Here is a 12,013-nt window from a genome sequence, read left to right as displayed (position 1 = left end):
CTAAATACAAGCACAATCATCTTGATTTCTTGTTTAACATCTTGCAGGAATTTCAGTTTAAGCTCTTAATGCTTTAGCAAGGCCGTCATTATCCTTTTTAGCCTCATCTTTCACTATCTGTCCTCTCAAACTTTATGAACCAGACTATATGAAGCTACCTGAAGTTCTGGAGTGTGCTTCTCTGTTCAAACCGTGTTAACTTTTCTCACACTTTCCCTTACTTCTTCACCTACTCTTCTCCATTCCAACTTCCAATAACTTTTACAAGTTGTCTTTCAAAATTCAGTTTTGATACTACTTTCTCTGGGAAAATTTCCCCAGCCATCCCTTCCTACCTTCCTATCACCACCTTACAGGGCACCTTCCCAGAGCACCTTGTCCTTATTAGTAAATTAGTTGATTCTGTTAATCAAGATTTGAAGGCCTACAAGGTATTGTACACTATATAAGGTGATAGCAGTAAAACAGTAAAAACAAACAAACAAACAAACAAAAAAATCAGAGCTCCTGCTCTTAAAGAATTTAACCACATTTTGAGGATTAAATCAGTAAAGGGACAATTATGATAAAGTGTGGTTAGCTAATGAAAAGTATGCACAAGGCACTCTGGGGATTCTTAGAAAGAATACAAGTCTGGACTTGGAGAATAAAGGGAGGTTGTTTAGAGAAAGATTCATCTAAGATAAAAAAGGAAGAATAGGAATGAGGGGAAGGGAATGAGTGAAGGAGGGAGTGGCTGGAGAAGAGGAAGGAGACGGGGAATGTGGTTTTCAGGGTGCTGGTTAGTGACAGCCTGAATCATTCATGGTAGGGAGTGTCTCCAGTGCTTGGCCCAGTGCCTGACAGAGAGTAGGCACTCAATGCACATTTATTGACTGAGTGAATGCAGGCAGGCATGAATGAGTGAACAAATAAACACACGGGCCTGAAAACAGAAGGGGCCAGATTTGAAGGACCTCCTAAGAAAAGGACTTTGGATTTCATTCTGAGGACACCCCACTGGCGCTCCACAGAAGAAAGGCTTTAAGCAAGAGGTTGACATAGTCAGATTTATACTGTAATTAAGAGTGTGGGTGAAATGAATTGGAAGGAAAGCAAGAGGTAAGTCTAGCAGTAGGAGATCAGTTAGGAGGCTGGTGTGGTCAGTCATTGATGTCAAATGGTGGTGACCTGAAAGAACGATGTACAGTTGGAATGGAGAAGAATAACTCTTTTGAGAGATAAAGAGAACACAGGTCAAAGGACTTAGCAATTGATTGTCAGAATGAAGATAAGAAAGCAGTTAAGTGTGATATCCAAGTTGTTAGCCTAGGCAACTGCTGGCAGCCACGAAGGCAGGAAAACAGAATGAGGAGGTTCTGGGGATGAAAATTTGTGTTTTGAACATTTGAGTGAGTTGGAGGCATTCTTTGGTCCTGGGCCTATTTGCCCACAGATCATTTTCCTTGCTCTGTTGTGTGTCGACTTGCTGGCTACAATCCCTGTGCTCTCATGTTAGCTGGTTTCTGGCTCGGTTTGGGCATGGGAGGCGCTGGCAAGAGATTAGAGAATAAGAGGAGGGGAAAGGCCAGGATATTGTTCCTCTTCCCTTCCAGCCTCCAGCATGTCTCCAGCTGTGGCTGCGACTGCTCTGGGGCCCAAGCTCTCTCCAGACAGGCTTGTTCCACTTTTTTCCAATAACCCCACACTCTGTGTTTGAGTGACACATCACCTGCTTGGTCTCTCCTGTCTAGGAGTGGCGGTGACTTCCTGCTGTTGCTAGATGCAGGATTCCCTTAAAGCCTCCTGTTTGGCCTTTCAGCTCTTTGCTCCCATGGAGTATTAAACTCTCTTTTTATTATCATTATTATTTTAATTTATTTTTAATTGGAGTATAATTGCTTTACAATTTTGTGTTAGTTTCTGCTGTACAACAATGTGAATCACCTATAAGTATACATATATATCCCTTTCATCTTGAGCCTCTCTCTTACCTGCCATCTCACCCTTCTAGGTCATCACAGAGCAGCAGGTTGAGTTTCCTGTGCTATACAGCAGCTTCCCACTAACCATCTATTTTACACATGGTAGTGTACATATCTCATGCCAAAGAATGCTCAAACTACCACACAATTGCACTCATCTCACACACTAGTAAAGTAATGCTCAGAATTCTCCAAGCCAGGCTTCAGCAATACGTGAACCGTGAACTTCCAGGTGTTCAAGCTGGTTTTCGAAAAGGCAGAGGAACCAGAGATCAAATTGCCAACATCCGCTGGATCATTGAAAAAGCAAGAGTTCCAGAAAAACATCTATTTCTGCTTTATTGACTATGCCAAAGCCTTTGACTGTGTGGATCACACTATTGTTAAGCAATATTAATTGATGGATCCACTTTTACAGTAAAATTGAACTCAAGCAACCTGAAGAGTGCTCAATCTGAATTAATAAGAAATCTGAACCACTAAATACTTGTTAGCATAGGAGTTTATTGCCCTCGGGATTGTCATGATACAAGTGAAACAAAAGCAGTAAGTTGCCCCAGTTGTTAAGTCATTTACTGAGCAGATAAAAATAATTAGAAATCATTGCTGTTATGCATATAACTGTGTATATAAAGGATATTGCTAAATAAACAGAAGACAGCAGGTTTGTTTAGATGTGTTAAGCATTTCACTGAATGCTCTAATCTTGGATACACAATTGATTTCCCAGGAAAGGATCTGCAGAGGTAACCTCAGGCAGGGTTCATACCACCAAATCTGAGCCGTGGCTGAATAAATCAGAAGTTACAAACAAGGCATCGCAAAGTGCAAATTTTGATATGGTATTAGTGGTTTTAACAGTAAGAGAAAAAAAATGCTATCAATACAGGACATTTCATAATTCAGTAAACGAAGAGCCAGTTGTTGTTGTTTAGTCACTAAGTCATGTCCGACTCTTTTGCAACCCCACAGACTACAGCCCTCCGGGCTTCTCTGTCCATGGGATTTCCTAGGCAAGAATACTGGAGCAGGTTTCCATTTCTTTCTCCAGGGGCATCTTCCCAATCCAGAGATCAAACCCATGTTTCCTGCGCATCTCCTGTTGGCAGGTGAATTCTTTACCACTTGGAGAGCCCAAGAGCAAATTTTATTGATTTAAATCATACATTGTTCAATTTACTAGTTCTATGACTGTATCTTTTTACACACAAACACACACACACAGTGGAAATTCATTGTTTGGGGCCTATAAGACTTTTATTTCATTATTTCAGAACATGCAAATGAGGGTATCAGAAAACAGATTCAAATATCATAAGACTAGTCAAATCAAGGAACACTAATGCTCAGAATTTAGTCAAATTTTCAAGTAAAGAGGGAATTTTGGCAGCAGTATATATCTTCTATCAATGCTTATATATGGGATCTAGAAAAATGATACTGATGAACTGATTCGAAGGGCAGGCATAGAGGTGCAGATGTAGAGTCCAGACTTGTGGACACAGTGGGGGAAAGAGAGAGGGGGACAAATCGAGAGGGTAGTATTGGCATACATATGCTACCATGTGTAAAGGAGATAGCTAGTGGGAAGCTGCTGTATAGCACAGGGAGCTCAGCTCGGTGCTGCCATGATGACCTAGAGAGGTAAAATAGGAGGTTGGGAGGGAGGCTCAAGAGGGAGGGAATATATGTATACAAATGGCTGATTCACATTGTTATACAGCGGAAACTAACACAACATTGTAAAGCAATTATATTCTAATAAAAATAAATAAATGAAAAGACAGATTGTTTTCATACTAGGAAGGCTCTCATTTAAAGTTATTGATACCTATATATGACAATTTCCTTTAAGAGCAAGGACTCTCTAATTCAGAGGAGAGTCAGGTCCGTTCTTAAGAGCTAGGGTTTCTGGGCTTTGCTTTTGTCACCAGTAGGAGGGGCCATGCTGGGTTCCAGGGCTGTCTGCTTTGTATGCTGCAAGATCTGTGATCTGGAGGAAAGGAATGAGGCCAGTGAGTTTCAGTTTGTCAGAAGACTGCTTCAGAGGACTGTCTTCTGGTGGTGGAGAACCCATCAGAAATATTTCCTCCTGCTTTCTGCATGAAAAATGGAAGTAGCAGTGAGAAGCTAGGGAGAGTGTGTTCTTGATATCATACTTTGAGTAACTGACAAAACTCATATTTTAGAATCATTTTAATTTTGTAAAAAACAGCAGCAACATGGATTTATCACAAAAATAAAAATAAAAAAATTAAGTCATGCCTAATTTCACTATTGGAGAAGGCAATGGCACCCCACTCCAGTACTTTTGCCTGGAAAATCCCATGGACGGAGGAGCCTGGTAGGCTGCAGTCCATGGGGTCGGTAGAGTCCGACACGACTGAGCGACTTCACTTTCACTTTTCACTTTCATGCATTGGAGAAGGAAATGGCAACCCGCTCCAGTGTTCTTGCCTGGAGAATCCCAGGGACGGGGAAGCCTGGTGGGCTGCCATCTATGGGGTCGCACAGAGTTGGACACGACTGAAGTGACTTAGCAGCAGCAGCAGCAATTTCACTGTGTAGAGGCAATCTCTTCTCTCAATTTGGAATAAATTCTTCTGAGACCACTGCCATGCAAATTGCTGTAGACTGAATATTTGTGTCCTCCAAGAGTCATTTGTTGAAACCTAATCCCCAAAGTGGTGGTATTTGGAGATGGGGCCTTTGAGTCACAACGGCGGAGCCCTTAAGAATGGTTATGCTGTGATAATGAGACCACAGATTGCTCCCTTGTCTCTCCTCCCCTGTGAGGGTACAGCTTGAAGATCGCCGTCTGTGAACCAGGAAGCAGTCTCTCACCAGACACCAAACCTGTGGACGCCTTGATCTTGGACTTCTCAGCCTCCAGAATTGTGAGATATAAATACTGTTCATAAGCCACCCAGTCTGTGGTATTCAGTTTTAGCAACTTGAACAGACTAAGACACAATTATGTATATTTAAAAGGGTCTTCATATTATACATACTGCTCTGTAATCCACTTTTTCTGTGCAAAAATATGTCATCTTCCATGTCAGTACCTAGTTGCACTATTGATGATGTTTTGGTATTCCATTTCATACATTCACTGTAACTTATTTAACCAACAGCCCCACAGAGAGATATTTGGCCAACCTCCAGTTTTTCACTATTGGATGCCTAAGATGAACTATTAGCAACAATTTTTTAAGGTGAAGCCTCAAGCACCTGTCATAAGATACTTGGGGATAGGGTGAGAAAGATGGAGTAGGAATGAAAAAGGCACTCATAAGAGGGGGCAGGGAGGTATTTATGAGTTGATACTGTTCTTGATGGTTCTTGACACGTACATTAAATCAGTTAACAGGAGTAGGGTGGAGGAGGATAGTGTGAGGAGGGAAAAGTCCAAGAGAATGAAATGACAGGTACAGAGAGAGAGAAACAGAGCCAGACAACAGATTGAGAGACAGACAGATGGCAAAGGGAAAGAAGGACTGCCACTAGAAAAAGTAGAAATGATCAAAATCTATCAAGGCTACAAAAGAAGTTTTATGATGATTGCAAAAAGGACAGTGACATTTACACCCCTCAAGTAATCATATATTATTGAATAAATGAAAAGGGGGACAAATTCCCCCAAATCTGGAAACTTTGGTTATCAGAGTAGATATGAAGTAACCTTCTAAAACCTAAAAATAGTAGCAGATGCAAACTATTATACATAGAATAGATAAACAAGGTCCTACTGTGTAGCACAGGGAACTATACTCAATATCCTGTGATAAATCATAATGGAAAAGAATACAAAAACACTACATATATGCATAATTGAACCACTTTGCTGTACAACAGAAATTAACACAATATTGTAAATCAATTACACTTCAATTAAAAAAGAAAATAAAAACCCTGGAACAAAGAATAATAATTAAGAATTTTCATTTTACTTCACTTAATTCATTAACCCACATCACAAATTGAAGATTGTCATTTAAAAAATAGTTTATATTAACCCTTAACTCTGACACTTTAGGTTTTCTCTTATAGAGATTAACTGGGGTTAAAATATTTTGCATCATTGCTTTGCATCACAGCCCCAGAGAACATGAAAGAGGAAGGTTAGCTTCCCTTTTCTCCTACTGTGGTGCCCGCTTCCTGTTTTAGAAGAAAAAAGTGTGAACTGTCACTTTCTCTAGAAAATCATTCTTCCGTATATTTTAGAGTAGGGTGGCATGTGCAATTTGTGGGGGCTGGAAGATGGCCTCTATGGTGATATTTTCTACATGCATTTGTAGAAAACAATGAAAAAGCATTTGTATAATGAACATCACTTATATACATATTACAGTGCATTTAAAGTTTTTTTAAAAATCAACATATGTAAAGATAACAATCCTGATATCCCATGGGAGGCTATCAGACACATATGAAATTATTTATGTGAAAGTGTTTCTGCTGCTGTTATTTAGTTGCTTAAATCAGGTTCAACTCTTTTGAGACCCTGTGGACTGTAGCCTGCCAGGTTCCTCGATCCATAGGATTTCCCAGGCAAGAACACTGGAGTGGGTTGCCATTTCCTTCTCCAGGGGATCAAACCCAAGTTTCCTGTGTATCCTGCTTGGCAGGTGGATTCTTTACCATTGAGCCACCTGGCAAGTGGTTAGCAAGCTCTAGAAGTCTGTACAAGTACAAGATCTTTTTAATATTACTGGAATTGATTATACCCTGGCATCTGCAGAATCTTCCCAAAGACAGAATTTCTTCTCCTTTCCCACATCAAGGGGTTGGAATGAGGGAACAGATCAACAAATAGCCTTGCTGCTCATTCTCCCCCAGTATGATCACTTGCATGGACAGAAAAATTAGGAAAATGTCTTTTCCTTTGTTAAATCTGTAAGAATTGGTCAGGTTTTCACTCTTTTAACTGAAAAAAAAAAATCTACTCAAGACTGGCTCATATGAATTATATCCTGTGTGGGACTCTGTCCTGTGTCACTGACACACCCCAAGTGAAGGGAAAGGGTGGTCATTGCTTCCTAATGCTCCTAAGGGCATTTTAATTAAAGCACTGATGCTTCATGCCCCACAAGTATAGCATGACTCAGCAAGGTTAGTCATGCCATTGCAGCTCTGGAGCATCAGAACACATCTAGTCACATGACCCTGGAGCTCAAGGGCACCAAACCAGACTCATTTAGCGGAACAGCTCACTCAAGTCATTCCTGTTACTGAATGACCATGGGATAGGGCAGATCAAGGGCAGCACAGACCACTGTGGATTCTTGACAGAAAGTTTTTCTATCATGTTACCTTGAGTCTAACCTAAGTGTGTGCCAATCACTTCTAAAGAGGGGGTGGAGGCAAACCTCCTTAAAGATTCTGATTCGTGTCTTCCATTTGGAGAGAACTTTTGGTCTGTTCGTATTTGTGGCTTTTCTTTGTTCCATTAAAGACTGAGGCATCACACACTTGAATGAGCTCAAAGTATTTTAAAGGAAAAAAGCTCCAAATCTCACCTTCAACCAGCTATGCCCCACCTCATTATTTTTTTCATAGTACCCACACGTAATTTAGGTCTCTCTGAGCATCCTGTTTTTCTGAAAGTGTAAGCATTGCATGTATAATTTGCTCGCCATGTCATTCTGAAATCTTTAATGCATATGGTTCAGACATCTTGTTTGCTTTTTGTTTAATTAATGCAATGCCAGCTTGCTACTGCTGCTGCTAAGTCATGTCAGTCATGTCTGACTCTGTGCAACCCCATAGACAGCAGCCTACCAGGCTCCCGTCCCTGGGATTCTCCAGGCAAGAATACTGGAGTGGGTTGCCATTTCCTTCTCCAATGCGTGAAAGTGAAATGTGAAAGTGAAGTCACTCAGTCATGCCCAACTCTTTGCGACCCCATGGACTGTAGCCTACCAGGCTCCTCCGTCCATGGGATTTTCCAGGCAAGAGTACTGGAATGGGTTGCCATTGCCTTCTCCGGCAATGCCAGCTTATTTACTGCAAAAAAAATCTACTTCTTTTTCTTCTGGAAGAGGAAAGTTAAATACCATACACATTAAAGGTATTCTGTGTTTCAGTCTAATACAGAGGCTGCTGCTAAAGTATTATACTTTAATACACTGTCAGGTAATTCCACAATTCTGTTTACTTATTGGTTTTATTTTTATGTTTTTTTTTTTAAATGGTGTTTTGTTTAACTGCTACAAGTTAGAAAGACATCTTCAATGTCAATGATGTAGCTTCTTCACTCAGGAGTTTTAAAACTGGCCAATTCTAGAAATGAAAAAAAAAACTAGCGTATGTGGTTAGTTGCACTTTTTATGGCTCAGCTTTGTGTTTCAGAGATGTTAAGGACTCCAAATAAAACAAACAAGCTTATCTGCAACTGCTCCAGCAATTCTCGTGTATAATTTTGTTTGTTGGTTTTGTGTTAGGGCTTCATAATCAGCATGATATTACTCATGCAGGGTCTAGTTTTGGATGTAGGAAAGGTGCTACTTGGTAATTTTTTTTCTTTTGCTTCTTGGAATTTTTGAATTCTGCTTAAAAATGACAAATGTCTGCTCTCTTGGGCTTTCGGTACCTGTCAGACTCCACATTTACATTTCTGTCCCCCCCCCCCTTTTTTTTTCAGTTATCTTGATGGATGTTTTGGAATGTGCTCTGAAAAAATGCACACTAATATGCAGCAGAGACATTTACTTTTTTTCTAGCAGAAGCTCATCCTGTGACATGCTTAGGCATCAGAGGATAGTCGCTAAGGTAGATAACATCTGAAACTCTGTATATACCTTGATTTCTGATCCCTTGGAAAATGTGGTTCTTTGAGAAAGGGAGTGGGAACCCATATAGGCTTTTATGGATTCAAATTCCAATATCGGTGCCTTTGAAGTTGTTGTTAGGAAATCATTTGAGTAACAAGTCTAGTCATCACCATATCCTGATAACCCACCAGGCAGATAAAATGCTTCCTGTAAATTATGACATAGAACCTCCACCCACGGAGATTCACTATATTACCCAGCTGTCTTTTAAGTAAATTTTCTCTCTGAAATTACTTACAAGGAATCCAATGTAAAATATACTCACAAGTATTTACCTAAGTACAGAGATAGATAGCATTTAAAAATGAGTCAACAGTCTTCTCACCCTTTAAATCTGCCAGTTACCGAAATTTTCTATGGCATCTTGATCCTTAAAGGAGCCCCAGGAAGTAATTTAATCCATTCCCAGACATCTGGACAGACAAGCTAATCTTATCTTATTCTTCAACAAATGTAGCCAAGGTTCCTCCTAGCCTTTACAGTTTTGCTTTATAAGTGGCTTTTTAAAATTTTTTCCTCTGTTGGTTGAATATACCTGTTTCTGAGTATTGAGTCAATGACTGGGCCCATTAAAAGGAGCAGAAAAGAGATTTGCCAGGACAAACAATATAATTAAATTTTAATTCAGACCACACAATATACAAGTAGGCATATTATTATGACATATAACGACAGGCATATTATTATGAAATGATTTAAGTGTGGCCCTAAAAATACTATTTTTAGTAGTTTTACCTGGCTATTACTGGCTATTGCTCCAGCCTGGCTATTGCTCCCTTTATACCTGCTCAGAAATGGAGCTCTTACATCTCCTTTCTGACAGCTATGCATAGATTTCGGTTGAGGAGTAACCTGACATTAGATCCATGTCACAATGACCCAGATGGTGTGCGTGTTTGAGAAATGGAAATATATAATAAATTTGTTCCTTTTCTGGTCCAGTGCGTTGGGCGGTATTATGGCTACAACATGACTGTGTGTGCTTCTTATCTCAAAGAGTTTCTTTTTTGTCTGCTTGAATACGTTCATGGCTTTTCAATGTCCAAATGTAATTTAGTATTTTCTGACAATTATACTTTTTTAAAAAGTATCTCTTTTGTGTTTGTTATTTTCCATAATTTCATTACTTGGTCATTCAGAAACTCTTTTAACCAGATATTCTATTTATTTTGTATATCCAATTCATTCACTCTGATAATATTTGTTTGCTGTTGTCATAAAAAAGCACAGCATTTTTATCCTAAATAGAATATATCTAATCTATTTCTCTCAGGGTTAAAACACTAAGCCCAGAGAAAACAAGTGAGCTCTTCAAGGTCAACAGACACTAGAGTAGTTGAAGGAGCCGAGTCTAGCACCTACAGCCTTCTGATTTCTAGCCCAGGAATTTTTTGGTGAGTGGGGAGGAATTTTTTTTTTATCACTTTTTAATATGATTTGTCACATGGATTTCAAAAATCCTACAGATAATTTAAATGAGTGACTAGTTTCTCCTCTAATTATTCAGATTATATCAATTGTTCTTTAATGATTTAAAATTTTGTGCAAGTGGGACTTTCTTCTATGTGAAAGCAGGTACATCATTTCCCAACTCTCTCTTCTAGGAGCCACTAAACATGAGCAAAATATTTACACTTAGATGGATATGGTGTTGTACCATTTAACTCACTAGTGATCAGCCTGGACCTGTACTTGGAATAGCTCTATTCATGTTTTATTTTCTCCTTCCAGAGAGTGCCGAGAATACAAAGCAACTCTCACCCATCTCCTTGCATAAATCTCACTAGAAAGAATTTCAGTAAAAACATTAAAATATTCAGTACTGAGGCATTCAAACTGTATCGGCAAGTAGGTAGAATGCAACCTTATAAACCATCATCCACTGAAAGTATACTTTTATTTGTGACACTAATTCATTTAAGAAAGACTTCCATCTAAATTAGTACCACATCTAAAAACAAACTAGCACATAAATCCAGAAACAACTAGGGAGAACAGTCAATTAAATCATCTAGATAATATAAATGGGAAAACACTTTCACAACTCTCTGCCTGATTTTTGCACTAGCCATGATGTCTTGATATTTCTTCCAAAGAGAATGTTTAAATTAAAGTTGTCCCAAAGCAGCTATTTCACTTGGGGTTGGGAGTATCACTGACTAGTGCATCTGGATTAATTTATATCTGCATTCACTATGTAGTAATAATCTTAGAAAACAGAAGAGCTTCGGTGGGTTTGGATCCATGTTTAGAGAGTTCAGGTGCTAGCTGGATGGCCTAGAACTGGTTCCCAAACTTTAGTCATTTGGCAGTCCCCTTTATGATTTTTGCAACTTCCAGCTATATACCCTTTATATATTTCTTATGTCATATTTTCTTTTTCTTGAAGTTGAGTAAATTGAAAACTTAAATATGTCTATTTAAAAGGAAAATTGTATCACTCTTATAAACAGAAGCTAGATTACTTGCCATAATATACAGTAAGCATGAATGTAAGTAAAATAAAATCCAACGTTATTCTATTTTATGGTGTCACTTCAGAAGACTGTGATCTTCCAATCTGTCATCCTTTTTGTTAAAAGTTAGAGTTACAAATTTTGCATCAGAGGAGTATTAAATACAAACTTGCATTGAACTGAGATTTTCTTGAGGTTATCGGAAGGATTGAAAGAAACTTAGAAAAAGGCAAATCTGCTTCTGCAACATCCTCCCCCCAGCATGATCCCACGCTGTGATGCTGGGGGTCTTCGAGCTGTCCTGCCAATGCACAGAGCTCACGTCTGCCTCTGCACCCTCACAATTGCTATTTATGCCCTTCCCCAGAAAGGACTTCCCCCAGAGTCTTACAGAGCTCTGTCTCCCACTGGCTTTTACTCAAGTCTGCTTTATCAGAGAGTTCTTCCCTGCCTGACTACAGGCAGTAAAATACAGGCATACTTCATTTTAGTGTGCTTTGCTTTATTGGGCTTCATAAATATTGCCTTTTTATTTTTCTTACAAATTAAAGGTTTGCAGCAGCCCTGTGTCAGGCAAGTCTGTCAGCACCATTTTCCCAACAGCATGTCCTCAGTTCATGTCTCTGTGTCACATTTTGTTAATTCTCGAAATATTCTAAACGTTCCTACTATTATTATATTTGTTATGGTGATCAGTGATCAGTCACTGTTATAATTGTTTAGAGACACCACAAATTGTGCCCATACAAGACGGTGAACT

This window comes from Bos indicus, chromosome 10 (assembly GCF_029378745.1).
Source record: "Bos indicus isolate NIAB-ARS_2022 breed Sahiwal x Tharparkar chromosome 10, NIAB-ARS_B.indTharparkar_mat_pri_1.0, whole genome shotgun sequence".
In the NCBI taxonomy this organism is placed as follows: domain Eukaryota; kingdom Metazoa; phylum Chordata; class Mammalia; order Artiodactyla; family Bovidae; genus Bos; species Bos indicus.
Note: the sequence above shows the minus strand (reverse complement) of the source record.